We start from the raw sequence: 19,739 nt of genomic DNA, 5'->3' as shown, positions 1-19,739 counted from the left end.
AATTGAAAACAAATAACAAATTTGTAACATTTTTGACTAGAATGAAAGTGTGAGTTAAAAAGTAGGAACTGAAAAACAAAGAAAGAAACAAATTAAAACAGAGATGTATAAGAGGCTAAGTTAAATATTGGCGCAGCTATTGTTATAAAGTAAATGAAAAAAATTAGAACAATTAAAACTAAATCTGAGCAAAAGGGTAGAACCGAAGAATAAAAACTAAACTAAAAGTCAAAGCACATATATCTCCACTTCAGTTGTCCCTCTATTTTAACATGTCTATATTTCAGTTGAAAATAATATTTAAGTTTCAGTTATTTTTATTAATTTGTAAAAATTTCTATTTGAACAACTTTTATATGTGTCTTTTCCCCTTTTATTGTTGTTTCTATATTTGTGAACGTAAACTAAATGTTTTTAACTCTCTGAACTCTCACAACTCTCTCAACGGTTATTTTCGTTTCAGCAACGACAGCCTTATAAAAACGTATTTTGATCGAAAACCTACCAAAACCCAAAACTTCTACAGACCACTGAGTCCAAGAGGTCATTGTTCTTAACCCAACTTTCCAAACCCTAATTAGTAGACTGGAAGGCGAGGCAAAAGTCAAGCAATCGAAACCTGGTCCAGCTGAATAACCCTGGACATCGATGGTGGACCTGATGAGTCTCAGGCTAGCCAACGATTGAATTCATTAACTCCCACAAGCTGCTAGTGCTTAGGTCTAAGGCAATCAGAGATGGACTCGCAGATCTTGGAAGATTTGGGCAAGTCCACGATGACAAGTGAGATAACAAGATATCTTTCGCTTGTGTCTTTGGATCAGATTGTTTATATGGAGCGCACAGTCTATCTAAGTGTATTATTATCAGTAACCATTATAGATATGTCAAAAATAGCTATAGCAGAAAAAACCTAGTGCACGTGCCACTGACATGCTGACGAAGGGTTCTTTTGTTTTTTCAAGGGACACAAAATCTGTCCAATCTGAATTGTAGTTATAGATCAATATTTGAGTTTGAGTTTTGAGTTTTTTGGCACATCGGAATCGGCCCGTAATCCCTTCATATCACAAGAGCTAAATTTTATTTAGTTAAGTTATTAAAAACAAGGTTTATTCACAGTTAAAATAGTAAAGGTAGTGAAATTTTTTTTTTAAATAGATCAATATTTGAGCCTTGATGAACTAGAAGATAGTTTTGACCTATTTCAATGCATCTCCTCCTACTCGATTCTATCCACCTTTCTCACTTCTAAGTTTCTTCCGAGCTTTAAACCATCGTTCCATTGATGCCTTTTTTCTAAACTAAACACATGTCGGCTTCTCCTAGTCAACTTGCTAAACACATACATATTCTGAGGAAGAATAGGCCATAATAGAAAGTACGTGCGCCACATGAGGCTGGAATGTTTCTCACAATTCAAAATCAGCCTTTTCTGACCCAATTTTATTTCCTTATTAGATGTGTTGTTTTTTTAAATCTACCTACAAGTACGAACTGTAAACCGTCTGGAGAATGTCTTTTTGCAGGTGAATGTAAGCTTTTGTTTGGTGCCGTAACTCTACCCTCAGCCACAGCAGGTACACCTTCCAGAGCTAAAACCTTTCTGACTTAAGTGTCTTGGACGTTCCTGGTCTAGAAGTGTACATACTTTTATTGGTGTTATACTATCTCTCCATTGTTGAAACTATATCTGTATGGTACTGTTACACGGTTGTTGGGTTGATACTCCAGACATATAATCTAACGAAACAATCTGACAGATTATTTTTTTTTATTAATACTGAACTTGTAGAAGACTTGAACAAAATACTTTTAAACAAAAAATAAGCTTAACTTTTATTATCAGTATATTTATAAAGTTTTCAATTTGAATGTTGATGTCTGTAGAAAAACAAGTGTAAAAATATGTGTTTGACAATTCAGACAAAATTCAAAACCACTTTACGCTACAATAAACACAAGGCCTATCAGTGACCTACATCTGTAAATACAAAGGAAATGATATTGAAATTAAAGGGGCAGTGTGAAAATACAGAAGAATAATGTGAAACGAAATTTTCATCTTTCCAGTAGAAAGAAAAGAAAATCCCTCCCCCTCCCCTCCTTGTAAAAATTCATTTCCGTTTCGCCCGCACATTGCATTTAAATTTACCCCCCCCCCCCCCATCATTTTTTCCCTGTTTTAAATGATGTCTCTAGAAAAACAAAACCTACCACAGTGAATGTCTTCTTGTACACACATGAATTCAGTCCATATAAAAAGCTTCTAGAGACAACCATATGGGATTGAACGACAAACCCTAACACATAATTTTGTATGAAGAGTTTCTCTAATTTAAAAAAATGTTTTTAAATAAAGTTTCTATTGAAAGATTTATTTTGTCGCCCACACGTTTTTGTTGTTGTTTTGTTGTTGTTTTAGCACTATACAGACTGTCTATACATATATATCTATACTATATGTTCTATGTATGTTATATTCTACTAAAAGCTCACAAACCCGTCAAGTTTCAAGGCTCTGCGTTTACTGTGAAATTGTGTCACTACTACAAGCTCTTATTAAAGATAAAGATACATTCCCGGCGCTCTTGTGGCGGGGGGCGGGAGGAGGGCTACCGGGTGAGGGAGTAATGGATTCGAGAGAAATGGATTTCCAAGTGCTTTCCAGGATTTTGAAGATGCGATGAAGACAATAAATTTCAGCCTCTGAATCACTTGCATGGAGATCTGAAAGACATTCAGACATCTTTCTGTTGAAACAAACAACGGGCATGCACTTTACAAAGTTCAGCTTCTTCATCTATTTAGTAAACAGTCATTGACCCTTTGCCTCGCTGCCATCGTGGCAAGCGTCGTGGCATAGATACATTCTGTTTACTTTTCAAACGTGGAGACGCTGCTAATGCATTAAGATCTTTAACACTATAGCGAATATAGAGATGAAGTTGTAACTACAAATGCGGGAGATTGTATAGAAATGAAAAGCTTAAGACTTTCAATTTTCTGAGGACACTTTGCAAATTACTGTAAACATTAATATTTCGAGCTCACTAACAGACTGATTATAAATAGAGGTAGATAAAAATGTGCTGCTATTTTTAAAAAGTAATATTTATCTGCGATATTGAGCCACATATCTTCTGTCTTGTATAACGACCAAATCACATCTCAGCTTATTAGCAGACCATCACGTCATTTCTGTAAATTCTGACGTCATCAGACTTTGTTTTTGTGTAATTATGACTGGTTTACAACCAACCCTTTTCTTCATTTACATTTTAAAGAACTCTTTTCAACCTAGGATATTAATTAGTTTAATATCAGATCAATATTGAATAATTTTAATGTAGATAATTTTTCTCAATTAACCTAAAAAAAAAGAAAAGATCAAAGAAGAGAAAGATTAAAAGACTAACTTTAATAGAAGTACAAAGTAATCCATCAAATACAATTTCTTCTTATCCTGACTTAGTACTTCTGTTATTTTTCCTTCTCGAGTTAATTGTCTTCCCAGTTCGTAGAAACAATTTCCTGAGGTCAACTCAGGCGCACGTCTAGGTCAAAGTGTTGCCACTGGAAGTCCCAAGTCCGGAGATCTAGGTCAGGATTCAAGTTTGGGAGAAGAAGTGATTGCCTCGCCTGGGCTTGGAATTTAGAGGTTTTTGTGTATCGTTGAATTTAAAGATACAATGTTATGAATTTCTGGTTTTAAGATTACCGATAAATTACGTACAAGTTAAAGGATGTGTTTTGTTTAAAGAGTTCATAGAAATTCAATGGTTTCTGTGTCTGCTCGTGTCCTAGGAGTTTGAAACTGTCGTCTCGATAGTCTTGAGTTCGATTCTTGCCCGATGTCTTGTAGAGTTAATCCTCTGAAACCTACAGAATCAAACACAAAGTCCTTGATATAATTCATTTTTATTGTTTATCCAAGATGGGGGAACTATAAAGTAAGGGAAGGGTGGAAGTGAGGCCTGCCATTGAAAGAGGAATGGAGAAAGACAGTCGACAAATCTTGCCTGGTGCCCCAACGGTCCAACAGACAGGTATATGTAAGAATAAAAGTATGGCTTTGTGGCTTTATTTTTATATAGCGCTATAGTCCAATCTTATTTGTGGACCAGTGGGTAGAAGGGATATCTGGGAGAAGTTGTGTTTTTTTTTTTGCTGCCTTTAGGCGCTCAGTAAACACAACTCTGCCGGAGTCGGGTGTCGAACCTCGAGCCCACTACATAGGGAGCCAAGCCAAGCCAAGTTCAAGCCTCTCGACCACGCTTCCCACTTACCAAGTTCCGTGTGTTATGGAGTGTGTGTGTGTGCTTCTATGATGACGGTGGGAAGAAGTTAACGATTGGTTGTGAAAGATGCAAAATAGGTGACATTGTCGTCTTTTTGTCTTAGTTAGGAGAGACGACTTTAGAAAGTGAGACTGAAATGTTCTGTTATTGTAGTGAGTAAGATTTGGTAAAAATAAAAATATTATTACATCTACTTTATTTCATGTCGACTTGATTTTGTCTATAATATAATAAAAGTTATATTTAGTATTGTTCGCAAAGAAGTTACTTGAGTCATTTCAAGCTTATTAGTTAAGATATAATACACCTAGAGCGGTTTAGTTGTCTACCAGCAGTTTGGTGTGTACAGTCTTACTTTAATATGTCGACATTTTGTTTAACTCATTAAGCTCATCAAGGTCGCCATTGTCAATGATGCAGCAAGTTAGCTGCTAGTTGAATCCACTATTTCTACTGAGTATTTTATTTCTAATTAAGGCAAAGGTATGTAATACGAACAGACAAAGTTAAGTTACCGAATGATTCAGAATAAGTTTATGACTTCACACAAAAGTTCAGCTACTGTAGTTCTTGGAGAAAAGCTCATGCCAGTACAAAAGACCAAAGCGATCAAATCCAGTTCAAGGTGAATGTCATCCCAAAGTTATCTGGGGGGTTTTCTCCACAAATTTCAACTAGAGTAACCTGCTCTTTGTTTACATTCAGATGTGTAACATAGATGTAGAAGAGAAAGCGATATAGACAGCAGTAGAGGCGATAAGGAGACAGTCTAATGAAATACGTAAGAACTATCGAGAGGAAGATTGGAAAAGATTTTGAAATAAATAACAAATAAACAAACTAAACAATGTCAAGGTCACCCTATTGAAAGCTCAATGTTGCAAAATAAATAATAAAAATTCGTTTATTTGCTACAATGGAATGGGATCGCTAATTTGATTGCATGGTAGAGAATAGGGTTACAATTATCGTAAATCTTTTAAGATACATAGATAATTAAGACTTCTAGTAATTCTATGCAAATAATGCACTTAGTACAGAGTTATTTAAGGTTATCCCCCGTAGTTGCTAATTAGGTCAGCTAATAAGGTCAGCATAAGTGTAAAACAAAAACAACAACACTGACTTAACAGTTCGGTGCAAGGACTAGACTAGCGACTAGATGGTACATTTTATTAAGAAGTTTCCGCAAATTATTTCTCTTCACAGGCGACGTAGCACAAAGACATCTACACTGGATGTAGTCACTCGTGGGAGTTACTGGCCCTTCATCATCGATTTGATTGAGTACCATGGGACAGAACTCTGAATGTTCAAACACAGACACAGAACATAAACACACTAGATTGACTCAGTAATATAACAAGATTTGTGTTATAAACACTGCAACGACTGAAGGTAACTGAAACAAATGATATCAACTCAATGCATATAAACAGCATCGTATTTACGAGATCTTTTTTTCTTTTTCAGAAGTGATTTTCTTACTATCTTTAATCAGTCATCTTCTAGTGGTGTACATTTTGAAAGTGTAACATCCGGTTTAAGTGCTTTAATCAGTAGAATACAGTAATACAGATGATCTAACGGGAAGAACGCCACACTTACAACAATATCTCCTAATAATGTAGAAGTTGTTTCCCTTTTTAATATCAAACAAAATAATGAACTACCAATAATTTATCGACAACTTGGCTATTTCTTTTCATTTATTCATTTATTGTTTTCGCCAATGAATAGTTGTGCAAAGTTTCAACTTGATTCTAAAATAGGCTTGGGAGAAATAACATGTTTAAACATTTTCCCAGACAGACAGACAGACAGTGTAAGTTGATGTAAATCTCATAAAAAAAAAGAAAAAAAAGAAAGCGATGTGAAGAAATGTAAGACTGATATAATTCAATTGTAAATATAAAAAAAAAGGGCGCAAACTAGAGTGAGATTGAGAGAGAGAGTTGGAAATAAAATGACAAAATAAACCAATGTCAAGGACATTGTTGACAGCTAAAAAATAAAAATAAAAACTTTCAGCCACAAACGGAAGAGCTTAGATTTTTTAAATTTATATTTGTACTACTAAAGAAAAAGCAAAAAAAAAAAAATAAATATTTCAGTTTCGTATGATATTCAAAATACAAAGCTTATCAAAGTTATCGTAATCTGTACGCCGTATTCACCATTTATGAAAAAAATAGTACAAATCTCATAAATTAAAAATACAAACTTTGAACTAAATTGGAAATGTATATTACAACGGAATAGTAGATTTCCAACTCGTTAAACCGTTCCATTTGTCAGGTATTTGAAATGTTCAGTTTATTAAAATAAATAAGAGATTGAAATAAGACATTTAAATAAGCCATTGGAAAGAAAAAAGACATTTAAATAAGCCATTGAAAAGAAAAAAGACATTTAAATAAGATATTGGAAAGAAATAGGACAAAGAAATGAAATAAAACATGTAAATATGAATCTGGAATGAAATAAGACATTTAAATAAGGCATTGCCTTAAAAACATTCTGAGAGCTTCAAACTTGAGTTCGATCATTTATTTGGAGTCTTAGATCGTAAACAGAAAGAAGCAGACTACGACACGGCATTGCAGGCGGCCACCAACCAACTCCAGCCAAATTCTAATGACTGGGGGACAAAGCACGGTTGGACAACAGTGTCTACCAAACACGTCTGTCCCTCCCAGCAGGCCCTCAGACCCAGGCCAACACCCCAGCAAGTTAACTCACTTCATCAATCCTCCACGGAAACCAACAAACACCCCCCCCACACACACACACACACTTCTGCCTGGGAATTTAGTTTGTACATTGCAGAAAACTAAGTTATAGATTTCTCTACACGATCATTTTTGTTTAAAGTCTTCTTTTCCCAGATAACTTTACACTCAATTTTTTTTTCTGCATAGTTTGAACCATTTTCTCATATCATAGGAGGGAAAAAAAGGGGGGTGGGTGGAGATTGAATAGAGAGTGTAATAGCAGGAGTCAACTGTATCGACCAATGGATGATGGACATGAAGTGAAGAAATCATGTGACCAGGTCGTCTGAAGACCCACGTGCTTCGTGGGAGGGTGGGTTTAAAGTTATTTAAATTGAATGAAGACCAAATTGTCAAAGTTGAAACCAAAATTTGAGGACGCTCTGGAGTGGCTAAACATTTCTGGAGAGTTATTTCAAGAGAGTTAGAGAATTGAGAGAGAAGAGATAGACCAGAGAGTTAGACATTGGAGAGAGGAGAGATAGACCAGATAGACCAGAGAGTTAGACATTGGAGAGATAGAACGAGAGAGTTAGAGATTTGAGAGAGCTATTTCGAGAGTTAGAGATTGAAGCGAAATAGAAGGAGAGAGATAGGACGAGAGAGATTTGAGAGAAATAGGACGAGAGAGTTAGATTAGAGAGAGATAGGACAAGAGAGAGAGTTTGAAAAGAATGTTGCTACAATGAACTCAGTTGGTAAACTATATGGAGAGGAAGTTTTGTCTGGGAGTTTGAAAGGGCCAACGGAAATTTAAAATCGATATAGATCTATATAATTCTCATCATGATTCAAGAGTTTGGACGAGAAGGAGAAGAAGTAAAGGAAAGATCACTCTTTGATTTCTAAAAGTCGGACTAGAGAGGAGGGAGAACAAGTAGTATTCGCCCGTCACGAAATAGCAGGACCAGACCGTTGTGACCAAGAAAGATCACTCTTTTATTTCTGCGGACTAGAGTTTCCCCCCAAAAAAAAGAGTGGGGGAGAACAAGTAATCTACTCTGTATTTACCCGTCACTAAATAGCAGAAAGGGGGGGGGGGAGAACAAGTAATCTACTCTGTATTTACCCGTCACTAAATAGCAGGGCCGGACTCAACCGTTGTGGGGCCCTATGCGAAACGGATTTCGCGGGGCCTAGTTTGGGTAGGTATACGGATAGTAAGTGAAATTTAAGAATATTAGAAAATAAATTCGTCTTTGCATTTTATTCATTCTTTACTACGTAAATAACTACTTTACGAGCCTTGCGTGTAGCGAAGTCATGCAGTATATCATAAAAATTTTATTCCTACATAGATCACGCTCAATAATAAGAATTACCAAATGTTTCAATCTATCTACGAGAATTGTTGACCTCAAGTAATTCTTCATTAGTTTTGAGGCGCGAGAAACTTCTTTCACCAGATTACACAATAAAGGGTAATGCATAATGCCGTTTTTACTTATCGCGCGTAGGATCGTCTTTATCCATATTGAATGACACCCCAAAATGAAAATTTTTTTTGTCTATATTTCATGAGATTTATGAGTTTTCAAAAGATTTTTAATAATTTCCGGAGATTTCCATCACTTTTTTGTATATATTGCAATTTCAGGAGATTTCCAGGAGCTCCTGATAAATCAGGCGGCCGCGGGAAATCTGTTATAAGTTATAAAATGGATTAATTTAATAATTTACACCTAGAATAAACGAGGATCCTATGAAAGTTCAGGGCCCTGCAAAAAATGCTACGCCGCCGGTCGTTCAATAGTAGTTGCTAAACTGAAGGAACTGAAAGTATTTTTCTTCATGTTCGTGTTCCCTTGTTACTTTGTTCTATTTAATGTTGTTGTTTTTTGTGGCGGCCGAAAGAGAAAAGCCGCAATTAGTTTTGTGCGTTCTGTCTGTCCGTCCGTAAGTCTTTCACGTTTAAATCTCACATCTGAAAAAGATATTGGAAATCATAATTCAAAATAATTGCAGCTTGCAAAGGTTAGGTGTAATGGCAACTTCTTTAGCCCTGAAAGTGAATTACTGTGAATCGTTTTGTGTTTTAAAGCTAAATATTAAAAAAGTTTTTTTCTTCATAAAAATAAATGCACACCATTTTTAAAACTATTTATCATTAATGACAAGGGAGGCTAAGAACTAAATTTTTTAAACCTTCACTCATTCAAATAGAAAGTTGAGGTACTGACAGTGTAATGGACATAAGATCAGTGCACTTTTCGATTTTAATGTAGTCTTTTTCTTGGGGTTCAAATCCTACAGCACTGCTGCCTAAATCTTTGAAACCAAACAAGACTGGTAGGACTAATGGATTGACACTAAATAAAAATGATTAGAAATAGAAGTTACCAAATAAAAATAATACACCCACATATGGTATGCTAAAACAAGGTTACAAAAACAGTTTGTGTGGAAACACAAACTCAAAATGGGATACCGAAGTGGTCCACCCAGAAAGGTAAAAAGGCAGGTATCAATATTTTCAGAAAGAGCATCATAATTAAATTCTGTCAAAGCAAATGACAGCAAAGAATGGAGAAAGAAGGTTGACAGATCTTGTGTGGTGTCCCAGCGGTCCAGCAGACCAAAGGATAGGTGAAAGTGAATGTGAAGTTACATGCAAACCTGGCCTAACTAATGTCTTATAATGAATATCTAATTGATCTAGTTGTTGTGTAAAGGGTCAATCTCTTATTCAAATCCTAAAAAAAAACAATATTTCCGTAAAAAAAAAATCTTTTGGTTAAGACGGTTAAGTGTTCAACAACTGTAATGTAGCACTGCAGTTTACTCGATAATATGAAAACTTACTAATTAATTGTTGTTTTAAATTATGTCCAACTTATATGCATAGTAAATAGATTTTTTTCTCTTTAAAAAAGTAGGACAGAACTTACATAACTTAGAAATACAAATATAAAAAAAAATTAACAAAAGTCTATATCTCTTTTCTAGTTTACCAGATCTAAACGGGACGGACGGACAGACATTTCAAACAAAACTAATAGCTTATTTTCCCCTTTCGGGGAACGCTAAAAATTATTTTAAAAAGGCAACATTCTGCTTTAATTTTATATTTAACAAATCCTGTAGCATTTTTCGTCTCGAGAGACGATCTTTTCCCTTTGCAACTTCTTGTGTGACTAAAGAGGCCAATCCTTGATACACAGCTGCGATCGCAGGTTGGGCATATATAATTACCAGGCGCCGTTGCATTTTTTCCCTTCTTTCTGCTTCTGTTGTGTATGACATCTACAATCCGTGACCCTTCCTTTATGCTCTCTCTCCATGTGGATCTGTCCAGTGCTACCTCTTCCCAGCTTCAAGTGTCGATTTTGAAGAGCTTCATGTCGCGTTTGCATACATCCGTATAACGTAAAAGTGGGCGACCAGCAGCTCTCCTGCCTTCTATTAGATCGCCATACAGGATGTCCTGTGGAAGTCGACCTACTGGCATTCTACGAACGTGGCCAAGCCAGCCAAGGCGTCTGGTGCTGATAACAGAGCGGATGTCCTGGCACCCTGCTCTTTGTAGCACTTCCTCATTGGTTATCTTATCTTGCCACCTTATTTTAGAAATCCGCCTTAGGCATCGGAGGTGGAAGACATTCAGCTTTTTTCCTGCCATGAGTAGGTTGACCATGTTTCACTTCCGTACAGCAAGGTGCTCAACACACAGGTCCGGTAGACTAGGGCTTTAGTACTGCTAGTCAGCAATATGTTGTCCCAGACTCTTTTCTGCAACCGTGACATGGTGGCCATTGCCTTGGCTATCCTGTTGTTTATGTCTTTATCCAGTAGAGTGTTGTTGGATATGATGGAGCCAAGGTAACAAAACTATTTAACAAATATAAACATCTTAAAAGCAAAACTTTAAAATATCATGGTCCGAAATACAACAAATTGTTATTGTCATAAAGAAAAAGAAGATTTTGTTCCCCGTATTCACCCCGAGGCAATTTGAAACAACTTTTATTATTGGCAGAAATAGAATTCCCGCATTGGCAATAACATTAAACAGCTAAATTGTATGTCTCATTTATATCTGTGAAAACTTGAATACGCTCCAGTAATGTCCAGATTTGTTCTTCTACATTATCACAGGCAGTCAGTTGGATATTGAAGTTTGCCAAGGGGATAGAGGGTGCGTATCGATTTTACTTTGCAATGCTATTGGCCAACAGTGAATGTTCCCTAATTATGGGGATGCCTGAACAAATCAGAACGCTTATAATGAAGGCCGTTAGCATGCAGAGCGAAGATGTTTGTAAGTAATAAATATTTATACCAGCTTAGACTCTATAGCACAGTTGTTTATAGGTTTAAGTTATAAATACTTATATCAGCTAAGTCGCTATAGCAGAATTATTTATACGTAATAAATAAATCAATTTAGACTCTTTATTACTGTTGTTTATAAGGAATAAATATTGTTGCCAGTTTAGACTCTATAGCAACGTTGTTTACTAGTAAAAAAAATGTTTTTACCATTCTAAGACTTATTAGTAAAGTCAGGCACAGAAGACGGGAAGAAAACTTAAATAGACCGCAAGTGGACAAAGGCTTTCTCTGCACGAAAGCCGGGAAAATATGCAGGTCGCAACTGGGTTTGCGTAGTCAAGTGAAACACTGCACTCATCCTTATCTTCAGAATCGAAGGCATTCCCATTAGCAAAGTTGAGTAGTTCATTATACGTGTTCAATGTGTTGGTGCTGCTCGTTTTAGACCTGGACGATATTTTCTATAAGCTATTTTAAGTTCACCTTTAGGTGCACAAAGTCTCTAGTTCTTCTCTAACAATAATGTCTATAGAGCATCAAGAGTGGGCGCAAAATGTCAACCATGTTTGATCCAAGCTCACCTTGCTTTTTATGTGTGTATGTGTGAGTGTACATAATTGTATGTGCTGATAGTCATGTATGTGTGTACGTGTGTGTATATAGTTACAATATAGTATATACTTTTATGTGCTGATATCCGTGCATGATTAAGCGTGTGAATATCAGAATGTGTATACGTAAATGTGTGTGAGTGTTTTTGTGTATGCGAACATGTGTTTCAATCATTCAATGTTTGTTTGAATATTTGTAGGAGTATGATTCAAATGTAGACTTTTGACAATACAAATATACATTTCAATTACAATAATGCAAGTTTTGTAAATTGTGAACTTATTGACTAAACACGGATCTCTAAGTGAAATATTACAATTAATAATTAAACACAAGAAAGTGAAGTCTCACACTAAAGACGAGATCTCAAAATCTCACACTTATTCACTAAAGACGAGATCTCAAAGTCTCACACCTATTCACTAAAGACAAGATCTCAAAGTCTCACAATTATTCACTAAAGACAAGATCTCAAAGTCTCACAATTATTCACTAAAGACGAGATCTCAAACACTCACACCTATTCACTAAAGACAAGATCTCAAAGTCTCACACCTATTCACTAAAGACAAGATCTCAAAGTCTCACACCTATTCACTAAAGACAAGATCTCAAAGTCTCACACCTATTCACTAAAGACAAGATCTCAAAGTCTCACAATTATTCACTAAAGACAATATCTCAAAGTCTCACACCTATTCACTAAAGACAAGATCTCAAAGTCTCACACCTATTCACTAAAGACAAGATCTCAAAGTCTCACACCTATTCACTAAAGACAAGGTTTGAACAGGAAGTCTTTCAAATAGTTCAGTGACAGAATCACTTTAATGTGCTGTACTTAAATAACGAAGGTTAATTTAAAACATCTCAAAGAAAGTAATTCCGGAAGTTGATTTTTTTCTCAGACTAAAAATAAAATGGCACGAGATGAAAGACAGCCTCGTTCTAACTAGACAGGAAGAAATGCAATCAAACTCTGGTGTACATTCAGCAACATTTCAAGGTCATTGAAACAATTTGTTTTTCTAGAATATCAATAAAAAATATACTTAACCAGAGACTGTCAAAACCAGTTAGCGTATTATGTCTGGAAATGACTTCATGTACCAAAGATAAGTCAAAACCTGTTTACACGAACGTTGAATGTGCTGACCAAGTAAAGAAACGAGTCAATATACTTTCAAAATCTAGAATGAGGAGAAGTGGGCAGTCCGTATCTTGTCTAAGTAAAAGTGGACATTGCGTATCTTAAGTAAAAGTGGACAGTCCGTATCTTGTCTAAGTAAAAGTGGACATTGCGTATCTTAAGTAAAAGTGGACAGTCCGTATCTTGTCTAAGTAAAAGTGGACAGTCCGTATCTTGTCTAAGTAAAAGTGGACAGTCCGTATCTTGTCTAAGTAAAAGTGGACAGTCCGTATCTTAAGTAAAAGTGGACAGTCCGTATCTTGTCTAAGTAAAAGTGGACATTCCGTATCTTAAGTAAAAGTGGACAGTTCGTATCTTGTCTAAGTAAAAGTGGACAGTCCGTATCTTGTCTAAGTAAAAATGGACAGTCCGTATCTTGGTCTAGATGTGAGTGGACAATCTGTTAATTTTCTAGGTGTTAGTGGACAGTCCGTATCTTGGTCTAGGTACAAGTGTACACATCCGTATTTGGTTTAGGTCCATAATTTGTTTGGGTATCTGTGGACTTTTTTTTCTGTTTATGTACAGGTGAAATAAAGTGTTGCAAATGTTAACTTATTGGAAGCATAATGTTAAATCTTCAATGAAGACTTTTAAACGAGTTTTTAAATCTTGTAGTCACCCACATTTCAGTGTTTTCTTAGAAACATTGAACTTAGCATCTTTTGAATATTTTGTAAGGACACATTCATACGGATATGTTATGTTGAAAAAAGAAACATCTGGCTTGTCGATTTCCGGTAAAGATGCACAAAACTATTGGAAAATAGAATGCACAAAAAGACAATTACAGAAAGAAATTTAAAAGAAATGGGAGTGGAGCGGTGTCCATATATAAAAATATATAAGAATGAAAAAACAAAGTCACGTGTAGTTTTTTTTTTATAGGAACACTAATTCACGTGTAGATGTTTGTGAGGAAAACAAAGTCACGTGTAGATGTTTGTGAGGAAAACAAAGTCACGTGTAGATGTTTGTGAGGAAAACAAAGTCACGTGTAGATGTTTGTGAGGAAAACAAAGTCACGTGTAGATGTTTGTGAGGAAAACAAAGTCACGTGTAGATGTTTGTGAGGAAAACAAAGTCACGTGTAGATGTTTGTGAGGAAAACAAAGTCACGTGTAGATGTTTGTGAGGAAAACAAAGTCACGTGTAGATGTTTGTGAGGAAAACAAAGTCACGTGTAGATGTTTGCCAGGAAAATAAAGTCGCGTGTAACTAGCTAAAAGTACTAAAGAGGAATGGGAATATTGAATTTAAAAATGTAAAAATGTTTTGTTTTTATTTCTTAGTCTAGAAACTGAACTCTGTCTGAAGCTATTACGGCATAGTACAATTCATCAGACAGTACATGTCTATACCACGAAGGAGGAGCTATATATATATATATATATATTCAAACACACTATTGTAGATTCTACATGGCCGTTAATTATAATATTGTTTCCTTATCGCTTAGTGCCTGTGTTAAAGTTTTAAAATGACCCATTTCAAGCAAACAACTAAAACAAAATTCTCTTTCTTTTGATCGACTTTCTTACAATTTCCTTTCCTCTAACACTAGAACACACACGCACAACAATTACTTTTTAAAAATGCAGATAAATTCCTTGCCTATTTTTTTTCTTCTTTTGTTTTATTTATTCCACATTTGACATTTCACTTTCGTTTTCCGTTGTGTGTTTATCTTTATAGGCTAGCATGAAGGGGGAATAACCAAGGCTCTAAATAGATCTGTGGGAACACAATGATACCAATGTGTATGTACGCTTTGTTTTTATTTAGAAGTAAACAAAATTACAAAAAATATAAATAAATGATTTTAAAAAGTTAGAAAACTTTATTTCACAATTCCTACTTATGCCATTCTCTTCACGGGTGGGTGGGAAATGATTGAACAAAGTTGATTTGGAAACTGGCAGCGTAATGGCTGAATAAGCACACTTGGTGGAGCGTCCCGCCACTAACGTGAATAACAAGGGTTCGAGGCAGTTCGAGCCTTATCTTATTTTCCACTAACGATCCAATGCCATAAGATCCAATCTGATCTCTATAATTAGATTTGATCTGATTTTATTTCAACATAAAGCGGGATTTTAAAGAAAAAATATTATACTTGTTTTAAAAGTAAAATTTGATTTAAACAAAATACAGAACGTAGATAATGTTAGGAAACGTTTTTTTTTTCTGGTTCTTTTATATGCAATGAATAAAAACCACACTGACTATATTTCAAAGCTTTGCTTAGTTAGACGTTTTAATCTCGGGCACAAACCATCTACTCTAGACCCGTGATGTCCAATCTACGGCCCGCAGACCATATCCAGCCCTTTGAAACTTTTGCCAACAGAGAAAATAGGCTTCAGTTCCACTGGATGTTTGAGCGGTTATACGACCTACGACAGGCGTGTCCTAAATTTATTTGGCCCCATGATGAAAACTTTTGGATACCACTGCTACAGATATGTGATATGTAAAATGGAAAATGAACGTATCGTGTGTTGTTTGTGGGGTACAACCCGACTGTACAAGCGTCAGTGTTGTTTGTGGGGTACAACCCGACTGTACAAGCGTCAGTGTTGTTTGTGGAGGTACAACCCGACTGTACAAGCGTCAGTGTTGTTTGTGGTGGTACAACCCAACTGTACAAGCGTCAGTGTTGTTTGTGGGGGTACAACCCGACTGTACAAGCGTCAGTGTTGTTTGTGGGGGTACAACCCGACTGTACAAGCGTCAGTGTTGTTTGTGGGGGTACAACCCGACTGTACAAGCGTCAGTGTTGTTTGTGGGGGTACAACCCGACTGTACAAGCGTCAGTGTTGTTTGTGGGGGTACAACCCGACTGTACAAGCGTCAGTGTTGTTTGTGGTGGTACAACCCAACTGTACAAGCGTCAGTGTTGTTTGTGGGGGTACAACCCGACTGTACAAGCGTCAGTGTTGTTTGTGGGGGTACAACCCGACTGTACAAGCGTCAGTGTTGTTTGTGGGGGTACAACTCGACTGTACAAGCGTCAGTGTTGTTTGTGGGGGTACAACCCGACTGTACAAGCGTCAGTGTTGTTTGTGGGGGTACAACCCGACTGTACAAGCGTCAGTGTTGTTTGTGGGGGTACAACCCGACTGTACAAGCGTCAGTGTTGTTTGTGGGGGTACAACCCGACTGTACAAGCGTCAGTGTTGTTTGTGGGGGTACAACTCGACTGTACAAGCGTCAGTGTTGTTTGTGGGGGTACAACCCGACTGTACAAGCGTCAGTGTTGTTTGTGGGGGTACAACCCGACTGTACAAGCGTCAGTGTTGTTTGTGGGGGTACAACCCGACTGTACAAGCGTCAGTGTTGTTTGTGGGGGTACAACCCGACTGTACAAGCGTCAGTGTTGTTTGTGGTGGTACAACCCGACTGTACAAGCGTCAGTGTTGTTTGTGGGGGTACAACCCGACTGTACAAGCGTCAGTGTTGTCTGTGGGGGTACAACCCGACTGTACAAGCGTCAGTGTTGTTTGTGGGGGTACAACCCAACTGTACAAGCGTCAGTGTTGTTTGTGGGGGTACAACCCGACTGTACAAGCGTCAGTGTTGTTTGTGGGGGTACAACCCGACTGTACAAGCGTCAGTGTTGTTTGTGGGGGTACAACTCGACTGTACAAGCGTCAGTGTTGTTTGTGGGGGTACAACCCGACTGTACAAGCGTCAGTGTTGTTTGTGGGGGTACAACCCGACTGAACAAGCGTCAGTGTTGTTTGTGGGGGTACACCCCGACTGTACAAGCGTCAGTGTTGTTTGTGGGGGTACAACCCAACTGTACAAGCGTCAGTGTTGTTTGTGGGGGTACAACCCGACTGTACAAGCGTCAGTGTTGTTTGTGGGGGTACAACCCAACTGTACAAGCGTCAGTGTTGTTTCTTGAAAACAAACTATAATGAACGGTGAAGATATAGTGGTCAGTGATGTATTGTTTGACAGTATATCTTTATCGTTTTGTTGTTCATGCCCTTTGCCACGCTTCATCTGGACACATATTGCTTTTGACAACTGGTCCAAAAACAAAAACTGGGACTAGGAAAGGGAAAAGTAGGTCAGTTTGATGGATTAATAATAGATGACATTAACAGTGAGCTCCCCTTGTGTCCAAACAGTGTTAATTCCCTTTTGTCCAGTCAAGAGTCACCTGCCTCATGTTTTGAGTGAAGATTGAAGCTGACGTTAGAGAGGAGGAGGAGGATGACCTCGGTAGTGACTGACTGATTCAATTTGTCAAGTTGTTGACTAACTCATAAGCGACGACTTAAAGAAAGTAAGTGACAGATATTTTACGATTTGCAGACCAGAACTAGTGCAAAACATATTTAAACGATTTACTGCCTAATTACAGACCTATGGAATTTCATATCTTTAAAGAAAAACAATTGTTTGACATCTGTATGCGTATTCGTATACGTTTTGTGTTGTATGCTAAAGGTAACCCATTTCACGCTCCCTAACCCATTTCACGCTCCCTAACCCATTTCACGCTCCCTAACCCATTTCACGCTCTCTATAGGTAACCCATTTCACGCTCCCTAACCCATTTCACGCTCCCTAACCCATTTCACGCTCTCTACAGGTAACCCATTTCACGCTCTCTACAGGTAACCCATTTCACGCCCCCTAACCCATTTCACGCTCTCTACAGGTAACCCATTTCACGCTCTCTACAGGTAACCCATTTCACGCTCTCTACAGGTAACCCATTTCACGCTCTCTACAGGTAACCCATTTCACGCTCCCTAACCCATTTCACGCTCCCTAAAGGTAACCCATTTCACGCTCCCTAACCCATTTCACTCTCCCAAAAGGTAACCCATTTCACGCTCCCTAAAGGTAACCCATTTCATGCTCTCTACAGGTAACCCATTTCACGCTCCCAGAAAGGTAACACATTTCACGCTCTCTACAGGTAACCCATTTCACGCTCCCAGAAAGGTAACCCATTTCACGCTCCCTAAAGGTAACCCATTTCATGCTCTCTACAGGTAACCCATTTCACGCTCCCTAAAGGTAACCCATTTCATGCTCTCTACAGGTAACCCATTTCATGCTCTCTACAGGTAACCCATTTCACGCTCCCTAAAGGTAACCCATTTCATGCTCTCTACAGGTAACCCATTTCACGCTCCCTAAAGGTAACCCATTTCATGCTCTCTACAGGTAACCCATTTCATGCTCTCTACAGGTAACCCATTTCACGCTCCCTAAAGGTAACCCATTTCATGCTCTCTACAGGTAACCCATTTCACGCTCCCTAAAGGTAACACATTTCATGCTCTCTACAGGTAACCCATTTCACGCTCCCTAAAGGTAACCCATTTCATGCTCTCTACAGGTAACCCATTTCACGCTCCCTAAAGGTAACCCATTTCATGCTCTCTACAGGTAACCCATTTCACGCTCCCTAAAGGTAACCCATTTCATGCTCTCTACAGGTAACCCATTTCACGCTCACAGAAAGGTTACTGAGAAATAAATAGCATAGTATTTCAAAGCAGTAGACAGACTTTTTCCAGACAGAGAAAGCGATAGGAAGACAACATAAAAGAATGGGCGGGCCTGTCATTGAAAGACTTTCCATCCAAAGCAAAAGACAGAAATGGAGAAACAATGTTAACAGATCTTGCGTGGTGCCCCAACAGTCCAAAGATAATTGGATAGGTGAAAGTGATTTATAGACACAATAACGTCTGCTTTTAGAATAAAAACTTTAAGTTCAATAGTTTATACATACAGAGTCAACCAGACACAAAAAAGCGACTGCCCGGTCACTCTCCTATAAGCTTTAAAAATAGGCTCCAATGGTACACTCAGGAAGTCAGGAAGTCATCCTTAAGTAAACCAACATGTTGCCCGTGAATAACCATTCTTAATTTTCTGTAACTTTATTTCCTCTAATGTTTGGACACTTTTTCGTAAGTGTATAAATTCTCCAAGGAAAGAATCGAGTACATTTGACTACAACGAATATATTTGACAAAATCGAGTATATTTGACAAGATCGAGTATATTTGACAAGATCGATTATATTCGACAAGATCTGATACATATGACAAGATCAAATACATTTGACAAAGATCTAATATATTTGACAAGATCGAGTACATTTGACAAGATCTAATATATTTGACAAGATCGAGTACATTTGATAAGATCGAGTATTTTTGACAAGATCGAGTACGTTTGACAAGCTCGAGTTCATTTGACAAGATCGAATACATTTGACAAGCTCGAGTACATTTGTCCATTTCCTTGAAGCATAACTGGCAGCTGCTTTCGACTAAAGAAACACCAAAATTGGCAACCACTGAACTTATTTACTTCTAGATACAGACTCCCATTTGAAGGATACCTGGCAGCCGCTATTGACTAAAGAAATACCCAAGTTGGCAACACGTTGCTTATTTTGATTGCTGAAAACTATCACTATCGTGGACTTTCAATAACTTCTGCTTTTAGACGTAGTCTATTGAAAGGAGAGACTATCAAATACCAATTGCTTCAGTGCTCCTGGTGCGCGGGAAAAAAGAGAGAGGCTGTCTACGGAGGAGAGAGAGAGGA

General features: G+C 37.4%; 1 protein-coding gene across 3 annotated transcripts in view; it reads right to left on the bottom strand.

The window, feature by feature from the left end:
- Positions 1-19,739, bottom strand: part of LOC106057771 (neuronal acetylcholine receptor subunit alpha-10-like) — a 199,171-nt gene that overhangs the window by 167,226 nt on the left and 12,206 nt on the right. Inside the window, exon 1 of one of the 3 annotated variants that reach the window (XM_056037300.1) lies at positions 1,203-1,336. The exons of the other annotated variants lie outside the window; for them this stretch is intronic. The gene's annotated coding sequence lies outside the window, so the exon portion shown is untranslated. Of the gene's footprint in view, positions 1-1,202; positions 1,337-19,739 lie in introns of those variants that run through there. 3 annotated transcript variants of the gene reach the window in all.

Source organism: Biomphalaria glabrata, chromosome 1 (genome assembly GCF_947242115.1).
Source record: "Biomphalaria glabrata chromosome 1, xgBioGlab47.1, whole genome shotgun sequence".
NCBI classification, from domain to species: Eukaryota; Metazoa; Mollusca; class Gastropoda; family Planorbidae; genus Biomphalaria; species Biomphalaria glabrata.
This window is presented reverse-complemented; position numbering and strand designations above follow the sequence as displayed.